The sequence below is a fragment of the Python bivittatus genome, unplaced genomic scaffold, assembly GCF_059951505.1.
Source record: "Python bivittatus isolate LINGU-HERP-01145 unplaced genomic scaffold, Pbiv_v1 ctg000700_np1212, whole genome shotgun sequence".
Classification (NCBI taxonomy): Eukaryota; Metazoa; Chordata; class Lepidosauria; order Squamata; family Pythonidae; genus Python; species Python bivittatus.
This window is the reverse complement of record NW_028277098.1, coordinates 64,381,404-64,402,098: the sequence shown is the minus strand read 5'-3', so window position 1 is coordinate 64,402,098 and position 20,695 is coordinate 64,381,404. Positions and strand designations below refer to the sequence as shown.

General features: G+C 37.3%; 1 long non-coding RNA gene across 1 annotated transcript in view; it reads left to right on the top strand.

Annotated features, from left to right (window-relative positions):
* Nucleotides 1-16,782: 16,782 nt before the first annotated feature.
* LOC148214235 (uncharacterized) overlaps nt 16,783-20,695 on the top strand; it is a 47,322-nt gene continuing 43,409 nt past the window's right edge. Inside the window, exon 1 of the long non-coding RNA XR_015798606.1 lies at nt 16,783-17,309. This is a non-coding gene — a long non-coding RNA (uncharacterized LOC148214235). The remainder of the gene's footprint in view (nt 17,310-20,695) is intronic.

The following is a 20,695-nucleotide window of genomic DNA, read 5'->3' as shown; positions in this document are numbered from 1 at the left end:
ATTATTTTGAAGGCAAGTAATGCAAAGGTGTGAATTGTTGTGCTTCATACAAAACTTGCTAATGTTCCTAGGGTTATGTAAAGGCTACTAGTATAATGCTGGTTTGGTTAGTTTGTTAAACTTTGTGTGTCAGTGCGTGGTGTTAAATCTTGTTGATATTAAACTTCAGAATGCATTCAAAATGGAAAAAGTTATATTGGCTTGGCTGTTTGGTTAAGCTTTGACAAGTCTGATATTCGGTGTTACTCTTAAGCACTGTTGATGTGATGTTAAAAAGCACCAGCAACTCTCCCCCTGCCTTGTTTTCTTTTCTTTTTGCAGCCAGCAAGCAAAAAGACATAGAAGAGAACCACACAATTACTTTTAAACCTGGCAGGCAAGCTATAAAAAGACATTCAAAATCTGTTACCCCAGTTACTTAGCAAAATCAAGTATCAGTGCCTATAGAAAAATTGACTAAGGAAATTCTTCATGTTTTAAATTAAACATGTTTAAAATTAAAATGTTTATGTTCATGCTTAAAATTAAAAATAATAAACATAAGAATCAAAATAAGTGCAATTTGATTTTATTATTTTAGTCTCTTGGGATCAGGGATATGCTAACCAAAAATAAATTTTAAAAGATTAGCTGTGGTCTTTGTTCTGTAATCTACTGGTTGAACAATCTGGAAGATTTATTTAATGAAATGGAAAAGATTGATTCTGTGCTGCAAAAAGGCTATCACTTGCTGATAACTGTTTAGATTAGAATCTTTTTTTCCGGTGATTGAGAGCAGAACTGTTTCCCATAGGGTTTATTTTAATATTTTCAAAAATAATCCCCTTGGCCAAATTTTCTATTATTTTGGTGGGTGGACCAACAATCATGTCACCTAACCCGTCCTTGGGGAACCAGTCGTGGGAGCAACACTTAGTCCTGAGTTCTGATTCTTTTCTGTGGCCAGAATACTTGAAACATTTCAAGTTTTATTGTATTGAAGTGTAGCAATAACATTCTGATGGAGCATTTTAAGAGGGAGTATTTTGTTTCAAATCCAGAACAAATCGTTTGGTTTGGTTTCGTTTGGTTTGGTTTGGTTTGGTTTGGTTTGTGCACGCCCCTATGATTGATGCTTCCAGCTCCAAATGCATTCTTGCTTTCAATATGATTGGCTTTTTAGTATGAAATAAGCTAGTTTTATTAAGGAATAATCTGACTTCCTTATTTCCTAAATAATAATAATAATTTATTAAACTTGTATGCCACCTGACTCCCAATGACTCTGGGCAGTTCACAACAATTGAAGAAATTACAATGAAATCGGGACTTCTAAGGAAGAAATGGAGTGGAGTTGACTGTGGTGGAATGAAGAGCTGGTGAGTAGACCGGCTCTTCATAATACCTCTCCGGACAAGGAGACTTGAGATTATTCACAAGTGTTCCATACAATTACTCCTTGCAAGGAGACTGCAAGACGGCTGTCTCCAGAGGGTTTAGAGTTCTGGAAGATGAGGGAATAGCCATCTTCCTGAAAGCAGTTCCAGCAGGTACCTTCAAAAGGACACTGGGTTTGCATACTTCCTTTTCTAATCACTTTTGGATATGGCTTGTTAACTGCCTTTCAGCTATTAGGAACCTTTGGATTGACAAGTCTAAAAACACTGGGTGAGTTTCCTTCAATCCTTAGTGAAAGAAGTTTTAAATACAAGTTTAAGGACTTTAAACATATCTTTTGGAATAAACAGCAAAAGGATGATTAGAACTTTGATTTTGGAAAGTTACAAATGGACTAAGAGTCCAGATGGACTTGAAATAAGATTTTGGAATTAATTATAAGAATCCTTCCTGTGGGAAAATGCTTTTGTTTTGAATTCTTTAAAAAAAATGATAGGATGAGACTTTGAAGGTTGGACACTAGAGGGAACCAGAAGGAACTAAAGATTACCCTTAAAGGAGAAGAACACTTAAATTTGACTTGCTAATAGAGAATGAAGCAAAATATTTTAACATGGACATATTGAAAGTTATTTTTGAACAATGGACTCAGAGGTTACTTTTAACAGTGTGTGCCTCTATAGATATACTGTGTTTAAAAGTTGTCATGAAAGAGGAACAAGTTATATCTGACAAGATTGAGACTGATCTGAAAGTGGATTTAAAAATGACAGGCTACAAGAATGATATGGAAAAAGATGCTACACTGGACATACATAAGCTGGCTGATGTCTTAATCATTAAAAGGGATTTACAAATAACAAAGGAAGAGAGTAACCTGGATAATTTTCCTATATTGGATTTAGAAAAGAGGCTTGTTAAAGCTTTGAAGAATTTTGTGAGAAGGGACAAAGAAAAAATGTAAAGAAATCAAGTTCTAGGATATTATTTGAAGGAACTAAAGATCAAGATTGTTGAAAGTAAAAGGAAGCAATATAAAGTTGGTTTGTTTAATTAAGGTTAAAATAGATATGTTGTTATATCTGGTAACTCTTAATGGAATTTTGCTGATCAGGACTGAAATGACAAGACTTTAAGGATTTGTTTATAGATAAGAGATGGGAAGAAGAGATCATTTGTATTTTAAGAGAAGGTGATAAATTACTAAAATTATTTATACTTGTGATGAATTCACATTTCTTTATATAAATTTCTTTTTCTTTACTATATTCCTATTTTTTTCCCTATTTTTTTCTATTTTTTCTTTTCTGCACTTTCTATTTTTGCTTTTGCTTTTATTTTTTAGTTTGTATTTTTATCTTTTAAATTGTAATTTTGAATAAAATTACTATAAAAAAGCTACAATAATACCAATGAAGCAAAAAGTAAAGATAAAATATGACAAGTGCAATCAAGTGAGGGGTCTCACTCCCTCACCAAAGGCCTGGGTAAATTGGCCTTTTAGTGCTGTGTACAAATTACTATGAGTATTTAAAAGGTCTCATGATGCTCAACGAATAAGTTGTCTTCTCTATGATAGAGCCCACCAAAGATAGACACTCCTAATGGTACAAAATTATTTAATAGAATAAAGCATCAAATAAAGGTTCTATGTAATGTATATAGAAAGCAGGAAAGCTATAGTGAATGAATAGTTCCATTTTCAAATCTTTATGCCATTTGGATGTGGTAAGGTGTAGGTTTTCCCCACCATAATTACTCTTTTTTTAAAATAAAAATATGTAGAGGCGATATGAGACGTAGTTGGTGGTGGGGGCTTGTAACCAGCTCCTTGAGACAAAGTAAACACTTGCTTGGTCAGTTTCTCTCTTCTGTTCTACTGTTACCAGTTCTACAGCCTAGGCTGTTTTGTTCGAGGGCAAACAAAGCCAGAGGTATCAAGAACAAATCACTGAAAAGCACAGGGTGTGTGTGTTACCATAGTGATAAGTATGTAACTTTTTTCGTGAGATACTGGAAGGTGATTGTTTCAGTTCTGAAATGAATTTTATTTTATTTTTCTCTTATGTTTATATTTATACTGGTGCTTTCTACGTGATGTTCCATAGCTGTGTGTCTGCTCCAAGGGAAATTTACTAGAAAATTTTGTGGTCTTGTAAGGAGTCTAATTACTATAGTTTCTGCATCACTACTGCCTGCAAAAGGCCAGTCCAGAAGTGAAAGGAAAAATCAAATGCATCACTTATTGTAATTGGCTTCTATCCCTAAGCCAAACATTAATTTTTGCCGTTTTTTTCAGTACCATAACTGTAGGAAAAAAACTTTGTTCACTTTCTTTATAGTATTTTTAGGTTCTGTGTTTTAATACCTTTCATGAATAAAATTTAAATTATGAACATGAACAATCTAAAGGTGATGCAAAACTTGTTTTTCTTTTTCCCCTACTGTTTTGATGTTCTGCCTCATTCACTATTTCACAAGAGTTGTTTCAGGTATTTCATTCAAAGGGACCGTAGCAATTACAATCCATGCCAAAAATATACCAACAGTGAGGTTGTTTTCTCTGTGCACAAGTGCTTTAAAAGTTTTTTCCAAATATTTAGCTGTTTGAACCTTAAATTCTTTGCCTGACCACCACATAGTAACTTACCATAGGATATTATCCCAGATACTGGAAAAGATATTAATGGAGTTATCAGTGACAATTTCACTATGCACAGGACTAGGCTTCATAGTTATCAGGTGGTTTGGGCAGTAGGTCAGCTGGCAAATGGATTTTTCTAACTAAGTAAATCATTGAGATGAGTCATGAAAAGAAGTGAAGGACTGCGGCCATGCAAATGGAGATTAGGCCCCCGAATGTAACAGTATTTGGGTACTAAGTGAACCTCAGTCAAACCTGTGCCAAATTACAAGGCTGGTAATGGAATGAGTAGTCAGAGAAGAAAGGAGAAGTAAACAGTTACATTGTTTTGAACAAAGACTATAATGAATTCAGTGGTTCCGGAGCTAGACTCATGAGGGGCTGGACTCATGAGAACAAAGGGACTAATGGGATATGCTGAAAAGAGAAAAGAAAATTTGGTTGTTTGATTGCTTTGGATCTGTTAGTGAACAAGATAGAGCTGTTGGCAAATACACCACAGAAGCTCTGAACTACTTTACTGTAGGAAGGAGGTATACTTCAGCATTGGGCCAATTTCTACCGGGGATCTAATTTGGCCAATACAAAGTCTCCCTCGTGGGTTTACCAACAAGCTTTTTTGATTAGATAGGACTCTTCAGTGACACTGGTACTTTTGTAGCAGTTTTCAAGTGTTTGCTTGGTTGGATTTTTCAGAAGAAAATACTGTAGAATCTTTGAGTGAAGGTAGCTGGATAATGTATATGGAAAAATATAAGACACAAATAGCATCAAAACAGAAAGGCAACATATTTAAAGGTTTTGTAGCAGTATAGAAGTGTCTGTGTGTGTGTCTGCCATGTGCATATATTGCTGCTTCATATAGAGTAGCTACTGATATTGTAAAGGCATCCTCTGTATACCTTTGATGTTTTAAAAAACTAACAGCTGTTGACATGGGGATATTGTCTGGATTATTCTAATAGTTAAAAATATTATTTGCTCCCTCCATGTTACTGTATCAGTATCTGATAGCCCCTGAGTTGAATGAACTTATCCTTAACAATAGAAAACAAACAACAAAAAGGATAAAAGATGGGAAGGTTGTCCCAGTGCTTTTCCTATCTGACTGACAGGTAATAAAACCAAAGTATTTAACTAGGAATAGCAAATATATGTTTTGTAAACATAATTTTCTGCTTGTTTTCCTAGACCAGATGCACTTATGAAAGCTCTGTTCAAAAGCCTTCTCTAAAGGCTGCCAGAATAACTACTTCTATAATTGTAATTCATTTTTTTCTGATACACCTCTTTCTCGTTGCCAAGTAACCAGTCATACTGCTTAGAATCCATATTATTATAGTATCTTCACTGTTATTCCTATGCCCTGCCCTTCGTCGTTTTATTTTGCGTTTTAATTATTCAGTTTAATGAAATAAGGAGAGGACATTGATATACATGTTTGAAACACTAGAGATGACTAAGGGTATGATTTTAGGCACTCTCTGTGGTAATCAGCTAAACAGGCCCCTTGCTATGAGAATTCAGGTTGCTACGGTTACCTATGGAAACTAGGACTTTGGGTTAACTCAGGACATGGATGCACAAAGCTCAGTACCTCACGTCTCAACATCGGCTAATGTGTCCTTGCCTCTATATCTGAGTCCCCACCCCACCCCTGGACTTTAGTTGTAGGATAACAAGGTGAAATTTACCTAATAGAATCCACCAATTGTAGCAGTCTGCATTCAACTTACTGAAAACAATGGAACTGAGACCAGTATACAAAATATCATTCCAGCTAAACCGAATGACAAAAAGAGAGCTGTTTTAATGTGTGATCTGGGAAAGTTTCTGAGCCTGACATAAAATGTCATTTTCTTTGTCCGTTAGACTCTGAAATAAGTATCATGCTGTAATATGTTCCCCTCTGAGAGAGTAGACAAGAATTAGGATTTCGTTGCAGAAGTTGAACAAAAGAATATTAAATAAATATGAGTAAAAGAAAATGAGTTGGGAAAATGAGAAATCAAGATAGGATTTAAAGCTTAGCAACTAAATATTGGATATCAGTATGTCTCTAAATAGTTAACCTAAACCAGGCTAAATGCGGATTTTATGTTAAAAGAATCAAAATAAAGTCAAACATATTACAAAGTAACCTTCAGTACGGCAAAACTGTGGTTGTATTGTGGCAATGTATGGTTTGGAAGGGACCTTGTAGATCAGGGTTCCTCAACCTCAGCAACTTTAAGATGGGTGGACTTCAACTCCCAGAATTCTGGGAGTTGAAGTCCACCCATTTTAAAGTTGCTGAGGTTGAGGAATCTTGTAGATTATGTAGTCCAACTCTCTGCCCAGGACAGGAATCCATACTATAGCATTCAATCTGGTCCTTGTTTAAACACCCACCCTTGTGCCTTTGATTCTTCCTTCTCAAATGTAGGACTTGCCATTTGTCCCTGTGGAAATTCATCTCACTGGTTTCTGCCCTTTCTGCCCCTTGTTCCAACTTGTCAAGATTCTTGCTGTCAGCTCTTTCTTTGGGTCATCTGCAGATTTGGTAATTGCATTTTCTAAGCCCTCATCCAAGTCATTTATAAGTACATTGAGCAGTACATGGAGTCCTGCAGCATGCCCCCAGACACTTCCTTCCACATGACGCAGAGTCATTGACATGGCATAGTTTCATTGGGCACGATTATTTCACCAGCTCTGCATCTGTCTATCTCCTAATTCTACTTGGGAGGCTTGCTTTTGTCCAAAAGATAACACTGGATTCCTCTTAACCAAAGACTGTAAGTTTCTGAAAGTTTTCTATAAAAATAGAAAGTAGGTGTTTACGTTTTGCAGTAATAAAATGGCCACTTTGATCAGCTGGCATTTGTTATTAATGGCCTTTTGGCTAAAGAACTTTTAGAGGTCAGTTAAGTTAAAGTCATATGACAGACTAGCTTGGACACAATACATTTGCTGCTGAATCTCACCCCTCATTCAGTAAGACTTTTTTTTTTTTTGGCTAGCATGAAAAACTAAGAAGCAGTTAATTTAATGTATTTTAATTTATTCAATTTGATATGGCCACCCACTCTAGAAGAATCTGAATGGCTTACAGAATCCACAAAAAAGAGTAAAATAGTTAAAATGGATAAACCCACATAAATAGGCATCCCAGACTAAAACAATTAGAACAACAAACAGTACAGAAAGTACAAAATAACAATACGACTTGGGGCCTCACCAATTAATCACACCCATATTAACCCCAGGCCTGGGGACAGAGCCAGGTCTTAAGGGCTTTCCAGAATCCAAGGAGAGTGGGCACCATCTGTATCTCTGTTATTTGAATCATTCAGTAATACTGAACCAGTTTTTATAACAAACACATTGACAGCTCTCTGATGCATGTTTGATATCATGTGAGAACTATTTTAAACTAGAAAAATAAAATATAATTAAAAGTATAAAGAGTAAAGTGAAAAATACCCTTCCCTTCTCCCAGATTCCCAAGTATCATGTAGTATAGCATATCTGCTGATGTGTGGTTTCTGGTCAATTGCTATGGCAAAGTAGTAGCTTGATCAGTAGTAGGTGAATTAGACATAGCTTAGCATGGATGTTTATATTGACCTTACCAGGATTCCATCAGGGTCTGTGCAGGAAAATGAAATGTACTGGTGCGTATTCATAATATGGTCAGGCCATATCCTCTCCTTCTACTGCTGTAAACTTCTGTTGCCTATGTTGGCAAAATAATGGTCTGGCTGGAAATGCAATGCTGGCAAATGAGTTATTGCTAGAGTGACTAGAATTGCTACTTTACAGATGCCTCCTCTGAAGTTTTGGTGCATTGTACAGCGTAAGGAAAATTGCTGTGATGGAATATGCAAGAACCGTTACCTAGGCAAAAGGTGCTTAAACAATTTTTAAGTCCTGAGAAATGAAACAATATTCCAAAATGGCTCAGGCAGACACCTCCCTGATTCACTGGAGTGTAAGAAGGGGGAGAAGGTATAGCACAATCAGACTTGCAAAATTCTGTTATTAAGGCCAATCTCAATCAAGGCAGCTTTAGCCTTCCTGTGGAGTTGATTTCCTGGTCTAGACTACCTAGTGGGACCGACATAGATAATTGGGGCTCAGATGAAAATGATGGAGTGTCCTGATGCATGGAGACATGGTAGATGAGCTGCTGTTCCATTATAGAAGAAGAGTGTGAGTGGTAAATTTTAACCTTCATCTACCCAGGACAGCCACTTTGATTCTTTACTGTCTTCTTTGCTGTCTTGATCACCAGAGAATAGTTTCGGATAACAAGTCTAGCATGTTTTCTATCAGCTTTGCTAGCATCATTCTCTGATAATATTTCCAGCCATTTCATTGCCATTTTCTCCTTTAATAACTAAGAATCTAACTTTGCGTTTGAACATCATCTCCATATAGTGTCACTCAACTGTTATTTTATCATGGTTGCTAGTTCTCATTCCTGTTTTTTTAACTTTTACCAGAATGTCCCCAGATGTCCTTTCATGTTCAGTAATAAAATGTGACACATGTTCTTTCTCAACATTTAAATCAGTCTTTTTTCTACAAAGGGGCAAGTAAGAAGACTTATCAACATCATCAAGGTTTTGGAGTTCTGTTTATAACTTAATTTCCAGATCATTTTCTTCTTCTCCCTTTCCCCCTTTTTTCCTTTTTTATTGTTATACTTATCAATTATGAGATTATGTTGATAACTTTAAAACTTATATTTGTGCTTTTGTTAATTAGTTTCACATATGTGTTCATTAAGAGTCAACAACTTGATGTATTTTGATATAATCAAAATTCAAATTTAAAGGTAGTAAAACCTCTTTCTACACTGGTACAACAGAAATTTTATAACAGAACACTTTTACTTAGAAACCTGGACTACATATATTGGCTTATATGGTTAATTTCCCAGTTTTTCCCCTGATGTTTACTGATAAATGTTAATGATTTAATTGTGTAACACAGTATGAATATATATGTAAGATTAATTGTGATTAGGATATGATCTTTGTGTGTATGTGTGTGTGTGTGTATTCTCCTCTATCCTTTTTTTCTTTATTTTGTATATGTGTCATTCTATAGATATGGATATGAAGGATGCCAGGTCTTCAGAAATAAAACTCTGCAAGCATGAATAGTTGAATATTCATATTTCATTTTAAAAGTTAAAATAAAAGCCATGATTACTATGACAGAGCATGCATTTTGTTTTATTTTGTTAACTTTTCCCCCCAATTTTAGGAAGACATTATGTGCATCTGTTTCATTTATATTGGGGGGGGGGGAGAAAGATGAAAGTATATAAAGCTGGATTTGGAAAGATGTGCACACAAACCCCAGTGTATTGAATAAGAACAACCAATGTTAGTTTTCTAATTCTTATTTGTAAAACATATTGTGTTCAAGGCCTGTTTTGTAGGCTGGCCACATCTGGAGTTAGTTCTACAAGTCTGTTAATTTTTTAAAGACCTTTGGAAAATGTTATTGTTTTTCTTCATGTTATTTTAATGATTAATATAAAACTGATCAAATTTTAGCAGATTTTTTTTTTATGCACTGCATTTTGTGTTCACATTGGAAAGGATGGATCTTAAAGCAAATAATCTGGATCTTACCCTACTCAGATCTGAAATATAATAGCCCAGAAAATTAGAGTTATAGAAAAGTTCTATTCCTTTGTTTTAAGAGTTTATTTTCTCTTAAGTTAAAAGAAAAATAAAATGGGCTGTTGCTGTTTGGACATCTGTCTCTTTCTTCCCACCCTCTCCATTCATGAGTTCTCTATGAGTTTATGAAACATGAAACCTAGGAAAAAGTTGAAGTCTGGCTGTAATTGGGATTATTCTATTTTTAGTTAATCAGCAAGCAGTATGCTGCCCTATCCATGTCCCAGTAAAGAGATTACATAACCTTCTTAACTCTATCTGCTGCAGCACCAACTTCCTGTTTCCTTTGAACTTTTCTTTCTCTCCCTTTTCAAAAACTTTCATGTCACTTACTTTTAAATAACAGAATCTTAAGGAATATCACTGTGTATCTGTATTGAGAAGTTGAGTTGAGTGTAACAAACTCTGATATACTCTTATTTCCATAATTGGTTGTGATCGGTTCATGTTGATGTTTTCATCTGTATAGAGCAAAAAATCTCTGTTTTCATTAGGGTGGGTAAAAATACCATATTTTTGTTCTTGGATATTTTGCAGAAGACAAATTGACACATAGTTTTCCATGTAAATAAAAGGTTGAAATGAGAAGGAGAAAGAAGAGGTAAACAGGCATGGTTTCTATTTCCATTAAGGAATAATATTCAGTTTTATGAGTGTATGGCTCCTTCAGAAATGTAGGTAGCATTTTGGGGTTTTATATTGCAAGAAGCACTGCTGTTAAGCGTCATTTGCTTGATGCTTTTCAAACAGGACTCTTTAAAGTGGGAACTTGAGGGGTGCTGACATTTGCAGTTTTATTACAGTAGACTTAGATTCTAAAGATGCTGGCAGATTTGTCAGAACTAACAGTTTACTATCAAATCTGTTCCATGCTGTTCCATCTATTGATTCAGATGGTGTTAAAATGTTTACTTTGTGGTAGAATATTCTAAATGTATATTTACCCTTATGATAGTTCAGCAGTTTAATTCTGGGATGTGCAGTTTTTCTGGGCTAATGGTCAGACTCAGATTTTGAGTGACATCACTTTCTATAATTTTACCTGGATTTGAAGTAAGATTAATTTATGTTAATTCCCCAGAGCAGTTACATGCTATATGGTGCTATTTGAAAATATGTTTGTATAAGAATATTCGTTTACTTTACCTGAAGTGAATACTGTATTTTTCCGACAATAAGATGCCCCCATGTACAAGACGCCCCCCACTTTTCTAGCCCAAAATTTAAAAATCAGTATTTTAAAGATAGTGCAGAACACATTTTTATTTAGTAATTAGTTAACATTGACCTGATACACTCGGTGGGAGGAGGTCCAAACCGTCTCTCTGCAGCTCTATTTCCAGGCTCTTTTGCTTAACTGATTACATTCAAGCACGAGTGAAACTGCCGATAGCTTGTCTCTGCAAACAGCCTTCCTCCAATTGGTTTGTTCAGCATCAGCTGACGTCAGTTACATCAGGCTCGTGATTGGAGGAAGTCTGTTTGGGAGACAAGCTATTTCACTCGTGATTGGAGGCTAGCAATAGGAAGAAGCCTCTCTGCAGAAACAAAGTTTGGCAGTTTTGCAACCGCGCGATTCTCGGCTGACTTCCTTGAATAAGACGCCCTTCAGTTTTTAGGGTAAGGATTTTAGAAAAAAGTATCGTCTTATAGTCGGAAAAATATGGTAATTGGTGTTAGATTAACTTCTATTACATTTCTAATATACAAGAAAACGGATTTCAAAACAGAATTCCTTCTGTGTGTTTCATAGATAGTCACATGTTCACATGGCAGATATGAGGAATCACCAATTCCTCCCACAATGACAACATAAAGGATACAGCAGCCCACTGCATGTTGTACCTTCTTTTCTGCATTCTTGTTCCTCGCAATTGTCTTTCTGTGCTGGGAGACACCTGTGCATATTTTCTGGGGAATAAGCCTTAGATGCCATGTTCAGACTGGAGTCTGAATAAACGTGATTGTACTACACCTTACCAAACTGGAAATCATGCAACCTAAGAAGAAATTATATACAATCTTCTTCAGTTTGTTGAACAGTAGCACAATCAACTTGCACTTCCCTACCTTCCTAACATACAATATATGCTGGCCTCTAGATCTTTTTCCCTCATGTGTTTCTTCCATGACTCATGAAGTGCAGGGTGCCAAGCACAGAGAATGGCTATTTCTGTGCCACCAGTGCAAACCCCGCTACCTCCACTTACATTGTCAAGTGAACTTCCATAGTAGGAGCCACCCTCTGTTCTTTGTTCTTAACAACTTATCATGGAAATATCTTCAGCATTGCCAGCTTCTCAGATTCAGAAGCTTGTCTCCTTTCCTACTTGCAGCTTCCTGACATTTACTCACCTGTAGAGTGGGTAGAGGTCCTCAATATTATACCTCTACTCTAGACAGTTTCCTAAATAGTTCCCATGACTGATGCTGCTATAGCTATTACCCCAAGATATTTATCAATTGAATATATTTTACATATAAAATTAAATGAATAATAGCAGCATCCTTTGGTGCCAAAGGACACTTCTGAAACCCACAATTAACTCCTTGAATGTGATTGCATAATTGTTTCTTATAAGGTTTACGATCCTGCATTGTCTCAGCATTACTAGGACTTCATGTTCTGTATATTAAGTCTGCTGTTAAGTTCCACTCTTGAGTTTTATTGCTGTTTGTTGCTGGATGTGCAATTTCTTGTACTTGTACTTCCTAAAATTAGTTTGCAAGCATTTTTGCAGCTATGCAGTATAAAACTTGTTGTCTATTCACTGAAAAATTATCTTTATATTCCTTGATAATTTGAGCATATACATTTTGGATAGTAAATACTGAGCTTTAAAAATGCTTTATATTTAATGTTAAAAACAAATTCAAATATTTTGAAACTTAAGCCTTACTAAGGCAACATCCTGCTTTCTATTCTCAAAGCATTGCACTTTATAACTTTTTATAGTTATTACATCATTCAACAGGGTTTTTTCCCCCCTTCTTTATTATAGCTATTATTTTATAGAGGTTTTACAAAACTTACAAAAATTATCCAGGGAGCTTCTCTAGCTGAATATGGACTTTGAATCTGGGTCTCTCTGGTTTTAGTCCAGGATCCTAGCCACGTCACAGCAGTTCACAATACTCATGGGGGGGGGAGTAATTTTGATGTATTCTAGACCAAAAGTGGGGTTTTAAAGATCAAAACTTGGAAATCTAATTGAACCCATAAAAGAATTGAAGAATTAAAGTTATACATTCTCTGTAAATAGAACATTTTTTTTAATAATGAAACTTTACAAATTGAGTATAGAATCACTTTCTGGGGTTCTCTGAGCTTGGTTGTTTTCTTGCAAACATTTCATTACCTGGCTAGGTAACATCTTCAGTGCTAGAATGGAATGGGGTTTGCTCGCATGCCCTGCCAGTGCTAGCGGGGGTGGGGGTTTTGTTTTATTTTTTCCCTCTGGTAGTTCCTTGATTAGGGTATTGTTTACTGCTTGATTGTATGTCTGGTGGTAATCTCTGTTTATCTGGGTGATGATTGCTGGTGAGGAGATGTTCTGGTCTTTTGTTTTCCTTTCTTTTTTCTCTTTTGAATAGTGTGTAGATGTTGTTTATCTTTATGTGCCTGTTGATGGCTGCTTGTCTGAATACCAAGCTTCCAAGAATTGCCTTGCATTTTTGGATTTACCTTGGTCTAAGATGCTGACAGTTTCCCAGTTGAAACTATGGTTGAGTCTGTCCATGTGTAGTGAGATTAAGGAGTTTTCATCATGTCTTCTGACCCCAAGGACTTCACAGTTCAACCCTGAGCTACACATATTCTCTTCTATTGGAATCACTTTCTGGGTTTGCATACATTAGATATGTACTGTATTTAGAAATGACTGAACTTCCTCGCTAAGAGTTATTTTAAAGAAAGAAAAAAGATTCTATCTTTAATAACAATCCCAGTTATCAGCTGGAATGATTTACATACTTAACACAAAAACAAAGAAACCTCAAAGTAGATTAAAGTCAAGGCATACCTGCTCATTATTTTTTGTCTAGAAAAAGTTCTTCCATTTGTAACTCCTATCTTCTATCTATAAACAGCCATTTTCCTGGCCAAAGTATTGCCGCGTACTACATGGAGGTTGGGCTAAAGCTAATCTGTGTACATCAATAACTGCACCTCAGTTATTCCCAGCAAGGAACTTGTTTGGTGCTGCATACACCCTTGGTGTTGTTTGATTTTCAACTTCAGGTTAAGTAAGGGCCTTGAACTGATTTTAGCCATTGTCATTTTCTGAACCTACAAAGAACTTGCAGAGGTTATATAAATTACAGTATAGTTTGAACTATTTTTTTTTCCTGAAGTAAAAAAGTCATTCGTATTCTGTTGTATCCCTAGACTGCCTTTTGTAGGTATTATAGTAAGTGCTGGTGCTATTGGTAGAAGAATTGTTATGTGCAAGTGTGGCCTTTAGATGATTATCTCATGTTTCATTAGAGAGCTAGCTGGTGTGAAACAAGTATGTTGTGCAGGGACTGAAGAACGGGAGTTTCCTATACCTGGTTTCAAAGAAGACATGTGGCAAAAAGCTTTGTAGGAGTGTGCAGTTCTCTCTGTTGTGATTTGATAATTTTGCTGACCCTCTGGTAATGCTAGTTTTGTTCTTTGTACAGAGTCAAGTTTCAGTGGCATTTATTCTTGTCTACTCATATTTAATAGCTAATAAGACTTCTGTCTACTACATGCTCTCTATCCTTCTTAAGCTTCTGATTCCTGTGATTGAACAGTTACAGTGATAATTTCAGTATTTGTCGAGTAGTAGGGAAGATGATAGATTTTCCATTTTTAAGGGTGCAGCTTTCACACTTTCAGTACATCTGTGCCGACTTTTTTAAAGCTGCAGTGATTTATTTCCCATTTTAAGTTCAGCCATCGCATCCTCCTCTAATATTGACACTTTGGTATTAGACTACTGCTGCTCCTCGTGCTTTTGCCTCCATTCTAGGAAGAAAAGTAGAGATTCTGTTCTACTAAAAAGGGGTATGTGAAGGATATTGCCTGTTAAAATGTACCCAACTGTTTCTGCTGAGGAAAATAAAAACTGTTACAGTCATAACTGTCTGCAGTGCCACTTCTCAAGCTTTTAAGGCAAACAATAATAAACTATGCCTGGCTTACTCTGTGCTAATTTAATATTGAACTACCAGGTCCGTGGAAATGTTATAGTGATAGAGACATATGTGGTTCTAGGCTTATCAGCAAACTGATGCACATTTCTGGTGCAAATGTACCCTCCCATGGTTGCCTATAATAATCGTAGCACGGTCTTCTCTTTGTGAATATTATTCACCAATACTGTTGCTGGCAACCTCCCCTGTTTTAGCTCAAGAGAACGTCATGGTGCCTTTTACACTATAATTTGTCCATTACAAGTTGCTCTCTAGTTATAAATTAAGAAATACATGGGCATGTTTCACTTTTGGGAACAGTTTGTACTCATCAGACATGTGAAGACATGGCACACGTCTTTATCTTTTTACTTTTGTTTTATTCTTGTTTCAGTGAAACATCTTCTGATGTATACTAGCCATCAGATGGGAGGTCTAGGAAGCTCTGATTCTTTGGAAGAGCTATTTTCTCTGAGATTATTCTCTTGAAGTTCTATTCATTAAAAGATTTAGGATCCAATCTAGCTTTTTCCATAGAATTTAAAATATTTAGTTTTCAGCTGTTTTGCTGACTTACTAATAATTTACAATTTCATCACTTTGTAAAATTAGTTTTGGCTAGCAGAAGACTCCTAGCAACTCAAATGGGAGTCCCATTCCCATGTTTAGATCCATTTAGGCATCACAAGAGCAGTAAACACGGCTTCATTTGAATTTCAGTTAAAGATGATTGGCTGAAACCATGGAGCATGAATAAAGGAAATGGCTGAAGAAATGCTCCTACAAGGAAGTTCTATGAGAGTTCTTGGGAGGTTCAGTGGTGCCTTGGCCTGTTTCTCTGTTCAGCACCTCTCCTTTGCTTTTCCTTCCTGTGCATTCTGAGCTCGGCATCTCAGCTCATTGCTTAGTATGTGAAAGCTTGCAGTTGTTTTTGTATGCATCTGTGCATAACAGATGTCACTATCAGACTTGAAGGACTTTAAAATAGCTCAGTAAAGAAGGGGGATGGGGAATTGTCTTCCAGTGCAAGAATTAAGGTATATTTCTGTTTGGGGTGATCACCCCAGATTTTCCTTTCATCTACAGTCTCTTGGTTCAAAGGAAGCTGTCTTTCATATTCGAATTGTGTTCTTTTGTCATGAACTGATCACTTTCCTACTTTTCTTAATGCTTTCAACGATTTTCTCTCACAGTTGGAACAGGCCTTTAACCTCCCAGCATACTTACCAGTGGTAGAGAAGGGATTAATTCATTGCCTGAGGTTCAGGGAACATTGCCCACATCCTTAGGAACATTTTAGAGGGAAATCCTTTGCTGCTGTCTAGTCCTGCAGAGCTCAAATGATTAGCTGGTAAAGAAAAAACAAACAAAAACACTTGAGCTTAGCACCGCTGGTGACTTGGACCTGCAGAGTCATATGTATCTGAATCTGATATCTGCCTCCTTCCTGGACAGAGATATTTTATCCTGTCCCCTCATCACCACTTCTTTGAGTGGAAAGTGGAAGGCTTGACATTCATAACTACTCATTCATATAACAAAGAAGTGAAGCACATGCTGGAGAGCATGCCCCATCCTGGGGGAAAGCAACTGTTTTCTCAGAACTGATGAGTGTTTTCTGTCCTTTAAAGGGATTGATTCAGATACTGCATAGCTGTTTGGAAAATGCAGTCTTTTTTTTTTTTTTTTTTTTTTTGAGGGCAGTTTTATTTGTGTGGGTCAGTTTTCCCGCACCCACTAGAAAACAAACAACTCTGCTTCCAGTTCTGCTGCTCAAGAGTGGAACCTTTAAGTGCCATTCCTAAAAGAGTTAACCAAGCAAGTGTAGCAGCGGTGGAGCCACGAGAAGCTGATGATGCAAACGTGAGGAAAGGGAAGAGTGGAAATGAAGCAGAGAAGCCAAGGTGAGGAGAGAACAGGGAGATATAAATAACTTGGGTGCTTAGCTGGGGAGTGACTTTCTGTCTTGGTTTGTCCGGCCCTGGTACTGCTGGCATCGGCTCTCTGGGGGAAAGCTGCAGTTCTGCAGTTAAAACACAAGGAGCAGTCTGGAGAATTTTGAGCTGCGTCACACAGCTCAGAGGGAGAGAGTGAGAGCCAGCTCTGTCGATAGGTCTACTAGCAACAGCCTACTGCAGCAAGAGACACAGAGAGAGAGAGCATGCAAGAGAAGTAATAACAACATTGGGAAGCATGGTTCCTTTTCCATCCAGCATGTTTTTTTCTTTAAAGAAACATTATTTGGGAACTTGTTGAGGATCAGTGGATTTTGTCCACTGACGGTACCGGAAAGATGCGACGCAATTAATCCCGCAAAGGTGGGGGGGCAGATATAGGAAGGGTTAATGGGAGGAAAATTCTGGAATGTTCTGTGCTGCGGCAGAGCGAACAGAGGGTTGAGGACTGCACAGGTGTAGATGAACAGATCTCATGGTTCCTCTTTTAAATACGTACGTATTTTTTTTATCGTAGTGGGGGGGAGTTGAACTGACTGTCTCACTTTGTATGTGTGTGGCTAGAGGTATCTTTCTGCCCTCCCATCCCTCAAACTTTTCATCCAGTATTATTTTCCTGCGGCTAAATGTTGTTACTGTGTCCTGCATCAGACCAATGGAATGAAGGCACAGGTTGTAAAATGTCAGTGCATAGCTAGCTATAATGCAGAGTCAAGAAGGGAGGAAGGGAAAGAGAACAGTAGCTTTGCAGAGGATACCACCTAACACCCCTTCCCCAATTTCCTTTGCTCACTTTTAACACTTAGTAAATCAAGAAGTTGGCAGAGGGGTTTATCAAAACAAAAAAGATTTTTAAAGCTGAGAATCTGTATCTGCATAGTTCAGAAAGTGGCAAATGGACAAATGATGACGCAGTGATCTTTGCTTGGCATGTTGTTAGGCTTAAAAAGCATTGGTGGGGGGCAGAGGGGACAGGTACATTGTGAATCCCCAGACCAGCTGACAGGGGGTGAGTTAAGAAGGGAAGATTGCATTTAGGAATTAAATGTCATCATTTTGGCGTCGGAAAGTTGTTTACCTTGCTCTCTGCGTGTCTCCATGTTGGCAGCCTTCCAGCTCACATGTGATAGTCTTCCCTGTACTGCTGCATCATTAACCGAGTGCCTGAGCTTGCACATGATTGGCTGGGGAGGGCTTTCACTCTAAACACAGATTTCCATTGGAGGGAGAAGCAGTGGCAGGTGAAATGCTATCTGAGATTGGTTAGAGCCAGAATATCAAATCTAAATGTTCCATTCCAATTGCTTTAAAAGGGGTTCTGAACAGTTTGTGACTTAAAATGTTGGTTATTTGCTTTTATTCCCCACCCACTCCTCTGCTTCATAGCAGGCAGTTTGGAATGTGTCTGTATTCTCAGAGCTGGTCTTTTAAAGAGAAAAGCAAAAAGCAGGAGCTTGTCTATTGTAGGTTAGTTTAGTTTATTACTGGTGCAAGTGACGCAGAAGGAAAAACAAATATTCTGTGACTCGAGTTGCATCAGTGACAGGCATATTTCCGGCTGCTGTGAGACAAGCCACGATGACGTGACATTATTATAGGCTTCAGAGGAGACAACAAAAAGAGACTTTGGTGGGTGTCTTTCTCTGCCTTTGTGTCAGTAAACTCCTAACTAGACTAAGCAGTTTTATTCTGTTATAAACTCTTGAGGGTAGAGATATTGCTTGTTAGAGCAGTATCTGTAAAACGCTGGACAGACCTTAGAACAAAAATGTGTCTTAGGTTACAACACTGTGAATCGAAAGTCAGTGCTGGATTGAATGACAGCAGAATATAGTGGTAAGAAATATAAAGTTTACTTTCTGTCTTTTTATTTTGCTTTTAAATGAGACAGTTGCAGGTACTAAGATGGTGGAAGGATAGTTGGGCAGTTGCGAAGAATATGCCAGATCAGGCAGGGGGTGTCGGAAACCTGTCGTATAGGATGCACATCTAATTAGATGTGATACTTTAATCATTTCAGATCTACCATATTTTCTCTTCTAGCCTGTCCCAAAGTCAATTCCAAATACATAATTATTGTGGAGGATGAGGTCTATGTTCTTTTTTTCTTTTGGAATTTACAATGAAATCCTAAGCAACAAGCATTATCACAGAGCACGGGGGACTATTTCCTGTGGCACATTCTCATGAAGTGTTCCAGTAAACTGAAGGGTTTATGTTGATACAAGAATCTCTGTGGGTGACTCACTGGCATTGAGAGAGTCAAGTATAGCCAGTTGTTCAGCAGCAGTTCTGGCTTTGGAACCAGATCAGTTATATTTTGATTCGCCATCTTGATTCTTCTAGAGTACTCCCGTCTTCTCGAGCATTGTTTCAAGATGTTTATTGCTTGCAGGCTTTAAAAGCCCCAGGAAGAATGAATAAGCATAGTCTGCTATTCAGAAGGAAGGAGAAATAACCAGGAAGCCATATCTGGAAATGGACGTGATGCGTGAAAGGATGAAGATGAATAGATCTGACAAATACCTCCCTCCTCTATTGCTCCCTTATACGTAACTTCATCTTTCCTTTCTCTTCTCCATTGTCAAGTGTTATGCGTAATTTGAAATTCTTTCACTGGAGGTGCACCACCTTCTGTTTCTCCTTCCCCACTGAGAGTCCTTGCTCTGCAAAACTGTCTCCTCTGGAGGCAGTCTTGCATCCTGCGGTGCCAATTCTGCAGAGGAGGGCAGCCAGAGGTCCATCTGTGATGACTGCTTCGGTGCGGGGATACACTCAGGCTGAGATTTGTCTTCTTGTGTCACGAGCAGGAAAAGTGAGTAGGCTGGTAGAAGTTGGGTTACTTTCATTTTGACTGATGCCATCTAAACAAACATAGCTTGCGTTTTCTAGATACAGCCACTAGGGATTGTACATCGGGAGGGGGTTGTTCATTTGCTTTTTCTTGAGACATGGTGCTCTGTAATGGCATACCTTAAATATTTTAAGAGTAACTTGGATTTGTACAAGAGAAAGATTGATAGTACATAATTTTTCTTGATTCTCCCAAACAAGTGCATTTTCTCACCCAAGGATTGAGGGCTGAGATTGTGTCTGTGTGTCAGACTGAGAGCTTATTTTATTATGTTTGTAAATCTGAATGAAATTCTTAAACACTTGCTGCTTTAATAAATAATCGTTCACGTAAAGATACTTTAATATATGAAAACTAAAGCTATGGCAAGTGAAAAGGCATCAGTTTTGCTGTACTGTTGGGGAAAGATTTGACAGTTCAGCCCATATGTCTCAAGTTAACAATACAAGTGTACCAGAGGCTTGTATCAGAACTCATCTGCAGGTGGTTTTGAGACTTCTGGTGCTGTCCAGAAGCCAGAAGATTTGGCTTTAGTAATTCGCTCAGCTTTGTGACCTTGGGCTAATTTGCCACTTTCTGCTTTTCTCTGTCATCCGCAAAGTGGGCATGATAAGATCTGCGTCACAGGAATGTTGAGACTTCAGTTTGTTTTTTAATCAGAACCATGGAATCTTTCCTGAAATGAAAGGGCTTCCTAATAACATAGGATTATGCTTTTATATTAGGATTCCATAGTATGGATGAAATTTACCAAGGCCCTGCAATAAACCATACTGTGTGTCCGTAGCTACTGCTATTTTTATTTTTTATTTTTTTTGTAGCGCCATTTTGGCAAACAGATGGACCCAATTCTTAACTGGACATTTTTGCTAGTGATTGATTGTGACGCATCTGAGTTTGACTCTACTATTTCTTTAACAAGGTAAAAGATACTAACAAAAAACAGTTTGTGGGGAGGAGAGAAAAAATATATATCAAAACTTGTGTTCTTAATCAGGAATGTTTTGGTATCAGCATGTATTGCTTT